This window comes from Crotalus tigris, unplaced genomic scaffold (assembly GCF_016545835.1).
Source record: "Crotalus tigris isolate CLP2741 ecotype Arizona unplaced genomic scaffold, ASM1654583v1 scf7180000018537.1059022, whole genome shotgun sequence".
NCBI classification, from domain to species: domain Eukaryota; kingdom Metazoa; phylum Chordata; class Lepidosauria; order Squamata; family Viperidae; genus Crotalus; species Crotalus tigris.
The window spans coordinates 118921-132265 of record NW_024097062.1 but is presented as its reverse complement, the minus strand read 5'-3'; the positions used below and the strand labels follow the sequence as shown (position 1 = coordinate 132265).

At 39.7% G+C, this 13345-nt stretch overlaps 1 protein-coding gene across 5 annotated transcripts in view; it reads right to left on the bottom strand.

The window, feature by feature from the left end:
* SFMBT1 (Scm like with four mbt domains 1) overlaps positions 1-13061 on the bottom strand; it is a 134456-nt gene extending 121395 nt beyond the window's left edge. For 2 of the 5 annotated variants that reach the window (XM_039353876.1, XM_039353879.1), the window contains exon 1: positions 12278-12627. The gene's annotated coding sequence lies outside the window, so the exon portion shown is untranslated. Of the gene's footprint in view, positions 1-12277; positions 12634-12972 lie in introns of those variants that run through there. The other 3 variants (XM_039353878.1, XM_039353877.1, XM_039353880.1) reach the window with 3 other exon arrangements.
* Positions 13062-13345: the final 284 nt, after the last annotated feature.

Here is a 13345-nt window from a genome sequence, read left to right as displayed (position 1 = left end):
GATAATAAAATTAAAATGGTAAAAACACAAAGCGCTCCAAAGAAATCTCTCCAAACTTGGTGACTGGGCCACTATATGGCAAATACAATACAATGTCAGCAAGTATAAAATGAAGCACACTGGAGATAGGAATTCATGTCTCACTTATAGTAAGACAGGAAGTAAACTACTTGAAGAGTTGGCACTACTTTGTGAGATCTTGGATTATTGAAGATAGTTCAATGAAATTAACTACACAGCATTCAGCAATTACAAATAAATTTCAGGACAGTTCTCCACTTACAACAATTGACCAGAAATTTCCATTGCTAAGCAGGACAGTTAAATGAGTTGTACCCCATTTTATGAGCTTTTTTGTCACAGTTGGTGAATCATTACAATTTTTAAATGAATCATTTGGTTGTTAAGTGACTCAGGCTTCTCCAACTGACTTTGTTGGAAACCAGCTGGGAAGGTTACAAATGACCCTGGGACAATACAACTATAATAAATACAAGCACCCAAATTTTGATTATAACCATGGGGATGGTGCATCAGTCATAAGTGTGCAAAATGGTCATGTCACCTTTTTTGAATAGTCACTAAATGAACAGTTTTAACTAGAGCAGGGGTGTCAAACTCAATTTCATTGAGGACCGCACCAGCACTGCGGTTGCCCTCGGGGAGGCAGGGGTGTGTGGCCAGGGTGGGTGCAGCCTACTGGATGGGCATGGATGGACTGGGTGTGGTCTACTGGGTGGGTGTGGCCAGCTCTACATTGTTCGCGTCAAGGGTGCCTGTGGGGGCCTGGGCAGGAGTAGGATAGATCTGGGGTTCTCTGGCAGAAGGTGGTGGGACCAGGGCAAGTACCAAGGCATAGTCCACTGGAGGAGCCTCACTGTTCCTCTCAGACCATGTGGGGGGTGGATGGTGGCGCAGGCTGCCTGGAGCCCTGGGCAGCAGAGGTCAAACACCCAGCCTGGCCCTCGAGCACCTGCGGGACCAAGCCCAGTCCCACTTCCCCAAGGGGGTGTCCAGCTGCACTTATCTCCTCAAGGCTGCTGCTGCTGTGCTTGCTCTCCTTAGCCAGATTGCTCATGATGGGTACGAGGCCAAAGTCAGAGGGAGGCCCATTCCCTCTCCATGGGAGGAAACCCAGCTTTGTATCCAAAGCTTCCTTAGCAATAGGACGGGAGACCCCAGGATAGGCCAGGAGGAGGGGGCAAGAGGATGGTGAAAGGGCAACAGGGCAGGACTAATGCAGGACTTCCCTCAGACCCTCCCTCTCCTTCTTTCCTTCCTTCCTTCCTAAGTACAGAGTGGTGGGAAAATACTTGAGATGAGGGAGAAAAACAGGCAACGCAGCTGGGGAGGTGTCACCCTTTGTGAGAAATGAAGAAATGCACCATCGCCTGGAAGTGGCCAGCACATGGCCTCACCTACTTCACATATCTGGCTTGGTGAGGTCTGGGGGAGAGGATGCCATGAACAGCGAGAGTCAACGTTACCTGCACAGTGCCGCCCAGCCCCCAGCCTATCCAGTCTCAGCAGGCAGCAGGGCGCTCTCCTCACAGCACCAAGAGGTTGAGCCGGGTGATGCAAATCTGAAAACAAGCGCAAGGCCACCCAGCCCCCAGCCTGCCTCGTTTCGGCAGGCAATGGGCGCTTTCCTCATAGCGCCGAGAGGTTGAGCTGGGAGGTGCAAAGCTCACCAGCTTTGCACCTTGCTCCCTGCTGAAACTGGGCAGGCTGAGGGCTAAGCAGCATTGCACTTCTCATCAGATTCGCGCCACCCAGCTCAGCTCTTGGCACTGTGAAGAGAGTGCCCCACTGCCTGCCAAAACTGGGTAGGCTGGGAGCTGGGTGGCCTCATGCTTCTTTTTGGATTTGCACTACCGGGCTCAGCCTCTCGGCGCTGTGAGGAGAGCGCCCCACTGCTTGCTGAAACCCCTCCCCCGGAGCCCATCAAGCCAGATATGTGAAGTAGGTGAGGGCCATTTGCTGGCCACTTCCAAGCGATGGTGCATTTCTTCATTCCTCACAAAAGGGTGATACCTCCCCAGCATGCACCCAGGGGGCGGGGCCGACACGGCAGTGGCTGGTTCCTCTCTGTTTCCAGATGGCCTTGTGGAGCTAAGACTGAATACATTTCAGCATACATGGCCACCACAAAATTGTACATTGGCTCCCGGCTGGCCTGGGCCAGGGCCAAGGCAGTGGGGGCTGTTTCCCCACTGTTTCCAGGATGGCTTTGTGGGCCACATGAAACCACTTTGCGGGCTGCATCCGGCCCCCGGGCCTTGTGTTTGACATGTCTGAACTAGAGGACTATTTGTAATTTAAAAAGGGGATAAATAATAAATCAATAGATGCTGCTAAATAAATGTATGGTACAGCCATGTTCTGGTCACAACATCTCAATAGAGATAACAGTAGAATGGAGAAGGTACCATTCAAAAAAAAAAAAGCCAAGATGATCAGGAATCTTGGCCTGTATGAAGCCAGGATTCAAAAATTGATGCTGCTAAAGGAAGTATGCTTATTAGGAATTATGACTGCAGTGTGTAAAAAAAACCTGGTAAAGAAAAGACTTAATTGATTTCGGAAGGAGATTAGACATATTCCCAGAAAACAAGTATATCAATAGTGATTAACTTTGATAATAGATGCTGCCTCCAGACATGGAAGCAATCCACCTCTACATATTAGATGCCCAGAGAAAAATGGTAGAGAGCCACTGCTTTAATCTCGTATTTGTGGGTTTCCAAGTTATCTCCAATGAGCCATCATATGAGGCAGAATGGGCCCAGGTCTGATCCAGCAAGTCCATTCTCATGTTTTCATGATCTTTATCTTTCATCACCAACATTCTAACCTTCAATTTCTGCAGGTAGTTCTCTTCTCCTTGACACAGGTGTTGTCCCACTGCACCAAAGAGAACTGTTTGTATCAAGAATATGTTGCCTTCTGGTACACGTCTTCAGAATTCAAGGACAGTTTCAGTATATGGCATGAGGATTAGTACCCTGTCCATGATGTCATGTGCTCCTTTTAGCATCTCATAAAAGACATATCTTTTATCATATATTTTGCCTGTAACATCAGCATAACTAATACTTCGTTAAGGAAATGCCACTGAAGATTTAGCTATAAACTTGAGCAAATTTTGTTTTCCCTTTTCAGTTTTATTTTTAGCAACATTTGTGCCTCATAACCTGTGTCTGTATTTTTATATTTTAATAAAAATATTTTTATAAATAACTCAAGGTGCCAAACATACATAATACTCCTTCTCTCCTATTGTATTTTTCTGTTATACAATTCAATATATTTAATTAAATATAAAATTAATCAAATTAAACTGAGTTTTAATTTAAGTACCATCCTTTACACACACAAAAGTTTTGCATCCTTATTCTAGAGACGTGTTTCTCAACCTTAAGATCTGTGGACTTCAACTTCCAGAAGTCTCCTCTAACAAACTGCCTAAATTTACCAAGTCTGAGAAAGAACTATTCTAGAAATCGGCCTGTATGTGGCATATGATTACATTTTCTGTCATAGTTCTAATTTCCTTTTAAGCACCTTGGGGACTCTTTTTCTCTAGAAAAATTCACTGTAAATGGTTCTATGTCTTACCAATTTTATCTCCTGTTCCCTGTTTTTAAATAGCATTTTGTTTAGCTATCCAGCTTCAATACTTCTCTAGTATTTTCTCTTACCTCCCACATTTAGTAAACCTAGCATCATTCGGTTTTACTCTTTGTTTTTGGGTTAGATGAGACATGTATCACCCTCAGTTTCTACTGAGTTTGCATGAGCCCATGCCAACATGACAAAGAGATGTAAATGATAGAAGTAATGATTTAGCACATCTGGAAGACCACACATTGCCTAATTCTGAACTATGCAGTAATTGTTTCTATATAAATGATACATAAATGTATGTGCTTCATATGCTAAGGGTTAGGCATAAAATCCATTTTCTTTTATGTGAATTAGTTTACAAATATACAATGAAAACAAGGTTGTAAAGTTTCTGAACTTTAATGTTGATTTGAGCAAATTCCTTCTCCATTGTGTGCAAGTGCAATTGAGTGTGAACTAAAGAATCTTACCAATTATGCAAATTATTTCCGATCTGTATGTTGGAAATATTTATACACCTGATTAGGGAAATAATCGTCCATAAATATAATCTTATGAGTCATTTTAAGCTACAAATATTGTCCTCTACTGATATATTCTTATACTGCACCCTTATAAAAGTTCTCAAGTTGTAATCATGTATATAAGTGCCATCTGAATAGTTTGGGATGGAGAGGCAATCACCATGTGTTCGAACCCCACAATAATTATATGTGCTGACAAGGAAAGACTGAGGGTGCAAGTCACTGTCATGCAATTCCAAATATGTTGTACTACATATTAAGGTTTGTATGTTTTTTATTTGTATTGTGCCTTTGAATCAGTGTTTATGGAGATTCTCAATCATTTATCTAACTCTAATTTCAGTTAGAACTGAAGAAGCTTCTGGGATAAGAAGTAAAACATTTTCAAAGAAAAACCAAGAAAGTCCAATTTCCTTTTCGAAAAGCATCTTTGGGACTTTGAATCAGTGCCAACTGCAGTTTTCTTGGGAAGATTTCAGAAGTGGTTTACCTGGTCTGCTTCCTTGGGCTGAGATGCAGTCAGCAATGGACTTTGTTCCATTATCTGCCAAATTCTGATTTATAACCAATAAAAGATATGCTATCTTTAAATCAAAACATAGTTCTTTTTTCTTCACCGCCCACTCCACACTAAATGTCCAAGAATATGTAAGGAAACTATGCAAGAACGTGTAATTTTGAAAAGAACCTACAAATGTTGTCATTACAGTTTTTAAATTATTATGATTAACCTCCATGTTCAGTGCTTCGGTGCACACAGTATATTGGGCTATTACAGATATCAGAAGCCATATGTAGTCTTCTTGATACTGTTCAAATAACACATTATTTAAAATTATATAAAATTAATATAATATACAGAAAAATATACAGTGAATAGAAATTTAAAAATAACTTCTTTTTGGTAATATTTTAGTATGCCTCAAAACTTCAAAGGAAATAGATCTATTATGAAGTTTTTCTATGAAACGCTGCCTTGTAATATAATAGCTGACGCTGAGTGAAGTAAACTGTAGTAAGCACTTTTCATAATCTTTCATTTTTTTATGTAGTTAAGAGATTATATTAAGCTTCTATTGTTTATGGTACACAATTGGGTAGTAAAACAACCTGTGTACATATCTACTGAATTATAGTATTTGATATATATTAAATATAGTATGCAATATATGCTACTTTAATAAATAATCATTAATCGAAGAGCCATTCCTTCAGTTACCAACCAAGTATCTAAAGACAGAATTCCATCCAAGATACTCTCACAAAGTTCCTATCAATATTATAGAATATTTCTATTCTAAATGTCTCCACAAATCGTTAAATTGGAATACTTTGATCTCAGGCTCATAATCTCTCTTTACCATAATGATTAAACTCCAAATTCAACACTGCTTTGTTCATTAGTCTATAAGGACAGTTCTGCTGACCTCTGAAGTCATTTGTATAATACCATATTCCCAAAACACAAAGCAAACATATACTCACAGAGCTTACATTCCTTAATTCAACAACATTACCCCAGCTCAAGATACTGAAAACATTATTTTCATCCATTTCCACACTGAAATATTACCACTGAAGTCTCTGAACAAGTTCACTAAAATGTTCAATGCACTGAAATTACCATAAGTGCTTAGTCTGGAACACAGATAACAGTTTTTCAAGGCAAAGTTCCCAAAGCCCATTACTTGAACTTAAATAACTGGTCCTATGCCATGACAAGAGACACGCTTGATGTTTCGAAGAGGCCTGAATCTAGCTTTAATTATTAGGTGTGTGAGAAGTTTCTCTTTGTTGCTGATTATCTTTTGAAAGCTCTGCATTCTGATTTCCTTTCTATGTTGCCAAGATAATCTGTGGGCACAAAGACCAACAGAGTTTAATAAAGATTTCAATACAGATACCTAATAAATAATATGAAATGAAGAAACTAGAGTACATATGAAAAGAACATAAAGGCATTTTCAGGAGCATTTGTGTTTTTCTGTCATAGTGCTATTGCCATTTCTTGGTTTAAAAAACAGTCACAAGAAAGAGGAACAATGTGCATCAGGACTGTAGCATCTACATGTGCTGTTTTGCACTAAATATCAAATTCTTACCCAAAGTTGTTATGGCCGTATATCACACTTCTGATCTGAACCATTTTTCCATACCTTCATGTTGGTTTTTGCGTCACAAAAATGTATCAACTTATAAGCATCTTAAAAGAAATATGATATACCAAAATGTTTAGCTTGGACCCTAAGTTCAGCAGCACAGTTCAGCATGCTTATGATACAGAGGACCTACTAAAGCTCAATATTTAGAAACAGCTACAGTACACATTTTTGCTGCTCTTGAAAAATACACCGTACAGGAATCTATGTATCTTTGTCTCATATTCTAGTTACAGCTTCCCCAGCACAGCAGAATGTTTCATTAAAACTTCAAAAATCCATCTCCTTAGTCTTTCCTCTCAGTCTCCTTAAACAAAAAGAAAATATCAAAGCATTTTTATTCGGCACACCATTTTGTAGCACCATCAGTTTCTGCTATTTACTGTAATAGAAATTCCTCGTGATTGGTTTTGCTAATGCAAAATGATTTATACAGCACTATGAAGGAAATCAAGGAATATCCTAAAGAATAAAAAAGCAAACAGACATAAACAGATTAAGTCAACAGGAACAAGTATTCTACCTTTCAGAATCAGGTGGTGTAGAAGTTTAATAAATTATTATTAATAACCAATATGACACTAATAAGATTGACCCAAAATATAAAAATCTAACAACCCAAGTAATAAATTGACAACTACTCTTGTACTTAGGAACAAATGATTAATAATTAAGGTAAAGGACTCTTTTCTCCAGATACTGACTGAATCTTTATTCATTCCTACATTAGCAAACAAACCCAAAACCTCTGTGTTAAACACCTGCACAGTAACACAGATCTACACATCCACTAAAATGCAAGCAGGTACAGGTTTTCAAACAGAAAAAACTGCACATCTCCCCAAAGGATTATTTGGTCTTATTGTGGTTTATAATCCTAAATAGTTTTGTTAATAGAACAATAGGTATCTCAGTTCCACATTATATAGCCCCTTCTCTCCTATTATTTAGTTGAATGTTTTTTTTCTTCAATAAGTCAAACACAGTATTATTTTTTTAAGTAGAACATGATCTTTGACTTTAACTAAACCTGTTTCCAACTAAGTGCACTTATGACAAACTCACAACCTACTACTAGGTCACAACCTACTATTACTCCTTGCCTTTTAATGATATTGCAGTTTTAAGTTTTTACATTTTGATATTTATTTAAAACATTTATATAGCCACCTATCTTAAACCAAATTTTGAGCAACTCATAACCCAAAGATATAAATAATATATACCGACAAAAAATAAAAACAGTAAAACAAAATATTGAAAGAATTGAAAGCAAAGGATGGCAAGTTGTCCAAATCACTTATCAGGCTTGCTCAACATACTGTTTTTAAGAGAACTAAGGACCACAGTAATTCTCATGTCAGAAATAAAATCCAGTAACTAGCTGCACACTTTGTTATATATTTTTTATCCACATACTTCAGCATCTCCCTTTCTTTTAGTGCTCGCACAAAACCTTAATTGTTCCTATAATTTTATTTCATAGAACATTAAACTTCCCTCATAATTCATCATCTATAAAGAAAGATGAACCTATTTCCATACTGCAAATCAAAAACACAGAACTACATGATTCTGATGCTACTGTAGGTTTAAGCTATTGATCTCTGTCAAAAAGTAGAGAATCCTGCAGCAGAAATATGTTTCTGTGTAGAAATAGGAGGGCCTGGTCTAAGCAAACTGTTCTGTGAAAATAGACTCCGTTCATGTCAATGTTCTGCATTTATGGACCTTGCAATCTTCAATTCTCTCTTAGGTCAGCAAAGGAAGCCCTTAAACTAGAGATTCTTGCTGAATGTTACTTACATGCCATTCAACAAATCAACATGGACAATTATTGTCTACAACCACTTTCACTAAAGCTCTCTGGATTGTTCTTCTATAGGCAGACTTCCCACTACAGGCACAGAGTCCCCTGAAGGCAAGTGAAGGAGGAAAAAGAACTAGGGCAAAATCAGAAACATTCAGAGAGGGGAGTTTAAGTTAGTATAATTGTCTTCAAGACTTCGTGGCATAAATATATGCTGTAGCAACCATAATTCAAAGACCCTGAAAACTTCTATACTATCATTAATACTTTGCTCCCAACAGAAAAACACATGAATTTGTTTCAGTTTTAACTATTACAAGTACTAGTGTATTAAGATTGACAGTACTTAAGAACTGGGTTAGCAGTTTCTTAAACAAACTAGAGATCTATTAAATCTATTTCTAACAAGGTAGTAGTGCACAAAAGCTTCCAGCAAAAATAGCTTTTGGATTTTTTTTATCTCCCTTTCACAATTCTTCAAAATAAACCAACTAAGCTATATAGTCAAAAAATATTTGTAAATAAAAATCATAGCTGCATCTGTCACTTTAGAAGGGAAAGTCCTGTGCTTTAAAAAGGTTAATTTCAAACTTATAATCAGAAAATTGGTTTTTATGCCAAATAACTGATACATAATTCTTGGCAACAGCCCTACATTTATGAAACAAGGGACAATTATTAACGTTTACTACATGAGACTTTAAAAAGTTATGAAAATGTGATATGAATATCAACATGTCACAGGCAACAGTTTAGCACATATTTCTTTTTAACACCTCTTATTTCTCTCATATACAGCTATTTGAGAAATTGTTTGCTAAGAGATTACCCTCCCCACAAAAATAATACAATAATAGGATACCAATGAATTACAAATAGAAGGAACTTATTAAGTTAAAAAGAAATTACAAAATTAGGTGCCCTTGCCCATTTAACTCATCACTCTAATACGTTTTCCCCCAAGGAGATCTATTGCCACTTTTAGAACTTCTCCTATTCCGATCTAGAGTAATTCTGGCATATAAAAAATAAAGTCATACAACAGACAAAGAAAAATCAATGAGAATTAACTCTATATTCTCCAACTTTTGATTTTAATATACTCTAATTAATGGTTGTATGCCATCCAGAGTCATGCTCAGTGATATGGGCAAAATAATAAACCCCCAAAATAAATGTAGAACTGACATGAAATACCATCTCAGTTACACAGCTATGCAGCATAAGCCTCAATGAATCTCACTGAACATAACTCTGTTGCTAAATATTGAGAAGGTTATCATGCTCACCACTCGGCTTCACTTATAAAAGATACAAGGTAAAATATAAACATTGGGCCAAGATTGGACAAATACAGCAATGATGTATTGTTCAGGAACTGAACCATTTTCATAGATTTGGAAATATGATCTTAGAAACAACATGTACTCAGTTTTGATGTAATACTGTATTATTTCTTTAGTTTCCTATTGCCTTAATTTAATAAACATATCTATACTGGAATAAGAGGTGTTCAAATACGCACATCCTATACCTGGTATAAATTTTCCTGCAGGTAAGAAAGTTAAGATCCAAATATTTAGTAAAGTCTTCCTTCATTTTATGTTAAGTTTATAATCCTTGAAAATCTTGCATTAAATGATATACTGAATGAGTGGAAAAATCCAGTTGTAGGGTAGTGTCAACAAATGTGCTCATAAACTTTTAGAGCCTTAATCTATATATAGTATATACAAATTTAAAATGTTCAAGTTTTTATAAATTTACAAATAAAATATTTAAATAAGTAGCTCAACTATTATGTAAGAGCTGATACAAATATATGCATAGATAAATACTTGCATGTGAGAATGAAGCCTGAAGCAATGCCAGCAAAGAGTTGCATTTTAGTTGAATGGGATTTCACTATAATCATATAATTTAAGACAATCCTGCTGTCATCCAAGTCTGATTACAGCCTCCTATGCAGTCAAGTCTCAAAAATATAAACTGCAATTAATGACTCAACACTATCCAAGGATTTTAAGAAACAAATTAAACTTTTCTCATTATATTTATTTATTACAGCCTAATCTAAGCATAGTATCTAAGAATCATTTATCTTCAAAATACTTTCTTCATATATAACAAATTAAATAGTCAAATTACAGATGTCTATTCCAATGCATGTACCTGAACCTGGAAGTTAAATGGTTTACATTTTAAGATCTTTATGTATGAATATATGCCTTCAAATCAGTTTTGATATCTACCTGGATAATTCCCGGAAGATTTTTGGAAGTGATTTATCACTGCCTTCTTCCTAGAGAGTGACTGGCCCAAGATCAGCCAGCTGGTTTTAGGCCTAAGGCAGGACTAGAATTGATCATCTCCTGGCTTCTAGCCTGGTTTCTTAATCACTACACCAAACCAGATCCCTTTTAAGGTCTACATGTATATCATTTATTTTATTATGTAACAAAATAAAAGCATTCATTGCTTCAGAGGGAATGTAGTTGATTTATATTTTCTTCATATTATATGCTAACTTGTTTAGCTGTTTACTGCTAAACTATAACTCTGAGTAACATCAGTGACCTACAATCACTTGATGCTTGAAATATTAAATAATTCTTTCCCTTTTTAAAAAAAAAATGTTATACACCAATAGTTACTGCCACAATCAACATCGTTTCTCATTTGGAAATAGCATCCAAAGCCGATAGTTTCTAATAGATGAAGTTGTCCATAAAACTAGAAAACTGCCATTATTTAATCACCCCTTGCCCTTATATAACCTTTGAATAAGTTCACCCCAATGACGTACAGCTTTACTTCATTTTAATGGCCAAAAAATACCTATTTTCTTACTTACTTGTTAGAAACCTGCACAGTATATTGTATATTACTGAAATATTTGCTATGGTAATGTCCCAAACTACTGACAGCAACCAAGCCTATGAAACAAGTAACATCAAAAAGAGACTAAAGAACCATATTTTTATCAGTGAAAATTTCTCTATTCTATTTTCCAACTGGATAAAGTAGAGGCAAAACTATCATTGCTCAGGCTGCTACAATGCCAACAAATTTCTCAGAAGCAAATGTAATCATTCTACTAAAATCCACCTGGGTCTAATACATAGACATGAGTCTGACTCATTAGATGGATTAAGAGAGGCCTAGTAACGGTATTGCTTTTTAAGGACTGATAAACTGTCTAGCATTTACTCCTGCAAAACAAATGTGTTTTTTTTAAATCTGCCCTCGTCTTTTCCTTCTATTCATTAAGAGATGTCAACTTCCTTTGCAGTAGTTTGTACTTTGACTTGAGATATAGAAATATGTCCATGTTCAGTGCTTCTGAAATTGTATATGCAAAGGAGGGTTCATGCCTGATTACAGGGTGCTTGTTTTTCTTATATAACTATACAACTCCCCTTCCACTGTTAAAATATTTTTTTTTGCAGTATTAATTAAATGTATTGTGCTAAAGTTTTAGTTCCCTCTAAGCCAACTATAGTTTATATCGCAAATTCAGGGCTTAGATTCAGGTGCATCCTGAGCTTCATGGGCAGATTTGTATCCAAGTCAGCAAGGTCTCTTTATTTTAAAGTACAAGAAAGAGTGACAAGAGGTGAAGCAGGAAATAGAAAGAAAACATTAGAGCATATCGAGCAGTTGTTTTTCAACTGAAAGCAGAATCCCGCAGGAGAAGACATTAGCAACACTTGTAAGATGGAAACTGGGGCTGGGCTTAGTGTTAAGTTTGTGGCACTGTACTTAATGAAAACAACGTGCGCAGCAGCTGCGGATCCGACCATCCTTGAGATTTAGTCCCCGAAGTATGCATAAGGTGTATACCACCAGGTTGTTATGTGAAGTTGTAGTCGGATTAACATCTCACCGAACAACGTAGCGCTTTTTAGAGCAAGCAGCAGTCCCGACAGAGTCCCGGAATGAGAGTTTAAAGATCACATACGCCGCCATGCGGGGGGGGGGCGGGGGCGGTGTAGTGAGAAGACAGAAAAACAGCCAAAAACATGAGGCCTCTTCTCTTCAAATGAAGCCATATTTAAGTTTTTTTTTAAAAAAAAGAGGGGGGGGGGAACGACGACTTCTCAACCAACCGGCCCTCCAAGAATACACATGGCCACAAAAAGTTCATGGGAAGTTACCTTGAAACGAGATTCTCCCGACCCGTAGAGTACTTGAATGTAGAAGGGGGAAAAGTGTCGGCCAAGTGCTCGGCCGGTGACCCATTCAGACTCCGAGGGAACCGCGGGAGGCCAGCAGAGATTCCCCTCTTGATCGGAACAACCCCGGAGTCGGGAAAGGGGCAGAGAGAAAAGGGCTAAAGGGAGCTTCCGCGCCCACCGTCTCGCAACTTTTCGCGACCGCATCAGGGCGGCAAAGGCGAGAGGGAAAGAGTCAACCTGGCGCCCCCTTCCGGGCCCAGACCTTCCCCGACGCAACGCGCACCTCCCCCGGGCCGCGGGAACTTGCGCGGAGAGCGGCACCAGCGCCGCCCGCGCGCAGAGTTGGCGCTCCTACTGCAGCGGCGCGGCGGCAGCGGCGGTCAAGGCGGCTCCAGCCCGGGCATCGGAGGGAAGCGCTCGCCGCTCGCTCCCCCTCCCCTGGCGCTGCGCTCCGCCTGCTTGCCTGGCGGCGGCGGCGGCGGCGGCGGCGGCAGCAGCGGCTGCTTCTGCCGCCGCCGCCGCTGCTGCTACCGCCCTCCCTCGCCGTCTCCCGCATCAAACTTCAGGACCCGAAAAAAAACCTTTCAGGCGGTCGGGCAGGCGGCAAAACGTACCCAGCATCTACACCGGACACCGCCCTTCCAACCAGGGCACGCATCCCGCGCCCGTCTTACCTAGGGGGAGTTTTTCCAGCCCTGCGCCGCTGCCGGGGCTCGGGCAAGGCTCGCCGGCGCTCCGCTCACCGCCTCATTCCAATATGGCACGGTCGGCCCAAGCGCATGCGCCCGCCGTCTCCCTCCCCGATCCCCTCCCCTCGCTTCTGGCTTTTTGGGCGCTCGCTGTACACTCCCTCGCGCTCGGACACGCGGAACCGTGGCGCCGGCCGGGGACGGGCCCCTCGGCTCTGGGCTCCTCTCCACACCCTTCCCGCCCACCCCGAGCCCCAAGCCAAAAAATAAAACTTGAGCCTCTCCTGACTTTGTGCGCTGAGAGGCGGCGCGAGCCTCCGCCCGTCGCAGCGCCACCCTGTCCCCGAGGATTTCCCGC